The 4715-nt window shown below is 35.7% G+C and overlaps 1 pseudogene; it reads left to right on the top strand.

The window, feature by feature from the left end:
* The first annotated feature begins 1386 nt into the window (after positions 1–1386).
* LOC113925654 lies at positions 1387–2348 on the top strand (annotated as a pseudogene).
* Positions 2349–4715: the final 2367 nt, after the last annotated feature.

Genomic DNA, 4715 nt, shown 5'->3' with positions numbered 1-4715 from the left:
TAAGGAATTCTAAGAGCTACCAGAAACTAGAGAAGACAAGGAAGAATTCTCCCCTAGATCCTTTGGAGGGAGTGTGGCTGCTGACACTTCATTTTGTACTTCTGGCTTCCAGAACTATAAAGGAATAAATTTCTGTTGCTTTAAACCACTCAAACAATGGTAATTATTATGGTATTCCTAAGAAGCTAGTATACCTATCATGCACATAATCCTTTGAGGATATGTTTTATCTACATTCATTTTCCTATAATTTTGTACTTTCCTATTGAAAATCATTCTATGCTTTTGAAGATATTCAGCGTTCAAACATTTCTATCTACGGTTTTCCAATACAATGTTCAACTACATTTTTAAAACAATGGCAGCATTTGGTTTTCATCTTTACTAAATAAATGGTACCATGAGTAAAAAATGTGTGCAGTTTTTAAACAACTATATATTACTTCCATTACCAGAAAAGTAGAGAAATTTTAAATACAACTAAAAACATTGTTCATTCAACTAAAGTGAAAATCAGACTTATTTCTTTATTTTTTTCTTACAGTCTATTTAAATGTGGCATCTGCTTAATAATTTCAAGAGTTATAGATTTTTTTAGATGTCCCATTAGTGGAAGATCTACTGAAGCTTTGCAGTAAGGATGTATTTGAGCCTCATAATTAGGAATTATCATATTGTTGAAATCCATTATAATATTAAGAATTTGTTATTGCCTGAGTGTTTGTGTTTCTCCAAAATTCACATGTTGAAGCACTAATCCCTAATGTGATGGTATGTAGAGGTAGGACTTTTAGGAGGTAATTTAGTTAAGATGAAGTCATAAGGGTGATACCCTCATGATGAGATTAGTTCCTTTGTAAGTATAGGAAGAGTCACAGGAGCTCTCTCTCCATTTGTGCATGTACAGAAAAGAGGTCATGTTAACACACAGTAAGACGGTTGCCATATGCAAATGGGAAAAAGGGCCTTCACCAAAGCATTGAATTGGCCAGCACCTTGATCTTGGACTTACCAACCTCCAGAACTAAGAAATAAATGTTTTAATGGCAGCCCAAATTGACTATGATAGTACTCTAATAATTTCAATTATTTCAGGCACAGATACCTAGCACAAATATCTGTTTTAAGTGTAGTACTATGTTTAAGAGAATGAGTTCTGGTGCTTAAACTCAAACATTAGCATGCATTGGAATTACTAGAGGACTTTTAAAAACATAGGTTGTTGGACCTTGCCCCCAAGTTTCTGATTCAGCAGATTTTTGGTTGGGATTCAAAAATTTGCTTCCCTAGCCCTGGTGTGATGCTGACTTGCAAAGCTCTTCTGTGAAACAGTAGCAGTTTATTTCCATTTGCCTTCTTCCCTACCCGATTGTGTGCCACCACCCTATGGACGATTGGATGGACATGGACCTGAGCCGCCTGAGTTCCCTGAACTATCTTTTCAGTTGTGAACTAAAGGCTGACAGAGATTATCACTTTAAGGTAGATAACAATGAAAATTAGCACCAGTTATCTTTAAGAATGGCCAGTTTAGGGGTGAGTGTAAAGGATGAATTGCACATTGTTGAAGCAGAGGAAAGGAATTACAAAGGCAGTCTAATTAAAGTCACGCTGGCAACTTTGGAAATATCAGTACAACCAACGGTTTACCTTGGGGGCTTTGAAATAACACCACCTGTGGTCTTACATTGAAATGTGGTTCACGGCCTGTACATAATTGTGGACAGCACTTAGTAGCTGTGGAGGAAAATGCAGAGTCAGAAGATACAGAGGAAGATGATGTGAAACTCCTTAGTATATCTGGAAAAGGATTCTGCCCCTGGAAGTGGTAACAAGTTTCCACAGAAAAAAGTAAAACTTGCTGCCAATGAAGATGATGAGGAAGATGATAACAATGATGATGATAATGATGATGAAGGATGATGATGAAAATGACAATGACGATTTGGATGATGAGGAAGCTGAAGAAAAGCCTCCAGTAAAGAAATCTATATGAGATACTCCAGCCAAAAACTGCACAAAAGCCAAACCAGAGTAGAAAAAACTCGAAATCATCAACAGCAAGATCAAAAGGTCAAGAATCTTCCAAAAAAACAGGAAAAATTCCCAAAACACTGAAAGGACCTACTCCTGTGGAACACATTAAGGTAAAAATGCAAGCAAATATAGAAAAAGCTGCCTCTCTTCCCAAAGTGGAAGCCAGGTTCAGCAATTATCTGAAGAATTGCTTCCTGATGATGCACCAAGAGGCTGTTTAAGATCCCTGGAAATGGGGCAAGAAGAAATTAAGAAATAGTTAAAACACTTTGCTAAAATTTTCCATCTTATTTCATTTCTGTAACAGTTGATATCTGACCGTCATTTTTATAATGCAGAGTGAGAACTTCCGCGACTGTGTCTGATACATGTTGTCCAGGTTCCATTGCCAAGGATGTGTAGTCCAAATTGCCTGTTTAGTTTTTAAAGATGGAATTCCACCCTCTGCTTGGTTTTAAATACAAATCGAATGTTATGATAAGACATAGGAGTAGTAGTGGTTTGACAAATGGAAATGGTGGGGATGTGAAAATATACTCAATGTGAAATAAGCTCAATGTTTTAATGAGGTGAAAAAAAGAATTTGTTTCTCTAAAATTTTCTGATGTTGTCAATGCTGTAGGTCTGAGGACCACTCACTGGGAACTAATGAATATAACACGAAGAATCCTAAGTATGAATTCTGCCTTTTTCCCTAATAACTCTGAAGTAAATTTTATCAATTTCCTTAGCTATTAGAGTAAGAATGTTAGAAGGTGTGTGTATGGGTACGTGTGTGCATCTAACTTGTGAAAGAAGAAGATTTCTGTGTAAATTTATCCAGAATAATTTTAAGACATTTTTATTATTTTTATTATCATTATTTTGCTATTTTAATCTGAGGTTAATTAATGTAGTGTGCAGCCATGTTAATCTGAGATTAATTAATGTAGTTTGGAGCAACCAAAATTTTCAATAGCATAAACCATCCTTCAGAATCCAGATTATTTGAATGATCAGTTTATATTACTCAAATATTTCTATCAGATTTAGTATAAAATATATAGATCTCAGTTTTTTAATTTATTTCTGTCTCTCCCTAAGCATCTAGCACAGTACTCTAGAAACGATGGGTTTTGATTAATTATCTGCTGAAATTTTTAATTCTGTCAGAGTTCTCTCTACACATAATACTCAAGCAGTAAAAACAAGTAATATATCTGAAGAGTAAAATTGTGTTGTTTTATTGCTTTTCTTCTATTTTGGTTATAATTGCACTGTTCTCTCAAACAAGAATCTGGCTAAAGATTATTTGGTTTGTTGCCATCATACAATTAACACATATCCAGGAGCAGTAAAGTACAACAGATGTCTTTCCTGTATCAAACTTTTTAAAAAATTTTACCAATTAAAACACTTTCAGAAGCCAATCCATCGGCTCACACAACAAATTGGTGCACAGCAGCATTACATAGTAACAGCAGAGTTCTATCTTGGGGGAATGGTAGAATACTTAATAACCTATTGGGTGGTAGAAATAATACTACCAGAGAGAGGGAAATGCCTCATAAAAACATACACTCTTCCAAACTCTGAAAAGGAAAAAGTAACGAAGTTTAATGTGATTATATCTCAATGGCAAAGTTTCAACTAAGATTAATATCAATATTACAAATGATAATACAATATAACATTATTTTTTTTAATTTTAAAAGTAAAGACAAACATTGTAAAAGGAAATATGAATATCATCCGTTTCTTTTTCAGTTTGAGACTATAAACTTAAAATCTTTAATAAATTTTATTTGGTGTGGTTCAACAAATATTTTTTTTCTTTTAAATTTTTTATTGTTATGTTAATCACCATATATTACATCATTAGTTTTTGATGTAGTGTTCCATGATTCATTGTTTGTGCATAACACCCAGTGTTCCATGCAGAACGTGCCCTCTTTAATACCCATCACCAGGCTAACCCACACTCTCACCGCCCTCCCCTCTAGAACCCTCAGTTTGTTTTTCAGAGTCCATCGTCTCTCATGTTTGTCTCCCCTTCTAGTTTCCCCCCTTTCATTCTTCCCCTCCAGCTATCTTCTTCTTTTTTTTTTTTTTTTCTTAACATATATTGCATTATTTGGTTCAGAGGTACAGATCTGTAATTCAACAGTCTTGCACAATTCACAGCACTCACCATAGCACATACCCTCCCCAGTGTCTATCACCCAGCCACCCCATCCCTCCCACCCCACCCCCACTCCAACAACCCTCAGTTTGTTTCCTGAGATTAAGAATTCCTCATATCAGTGAGGTCATATGATACATGTCTTTCTCTAATTGACTTATTTCACTCAGCATAACACCCTCAAGTTCTATCCACGTTGTTGCAAATGGCAAGATCTCATTCCTTTTGATGGCTGCATAATATGCCATTGAATATATATACCACCTCTCCTTTATCCATTCATCTGTCGGTGGACATCTTGGCTCTTTCCACTGTTTGGCTATTGTGGACATTGCTGCTATAAACATCAGGGTGCACGTACCCCTTCGGATCCCTACATTTGTATCTTTGGGGAAAATACCCAGTATTGCAATTGCTGGATCATATGGTAGCTCTATTTTCAACTTTTTGAGGAACCTCCATACTGTTTTCTAGAGTGGCTGCACCAGCTTGCATTCCCACCAACAGTATAGGAAGG

The sequence above is a fragment of the Zalophus californianus genome, chromosome 2 (assembly GCF_009762305.2).
Source record: "Zalophus californianus isolate mZalCal1 chromosome 2, mZalCal1.pri.v2, whole genome shotgun sequence".
Lineage (NCBI taxonomy): Eukaryota > Metazoa > Chordata > Mammalia > Carnivora > Otariidae > Zalophus > Zalophus californianus.
Note: the sequence above shows the minus strand (reverse complement) of the source record. Positions and strands in the feature narration are given on the sequence as shown.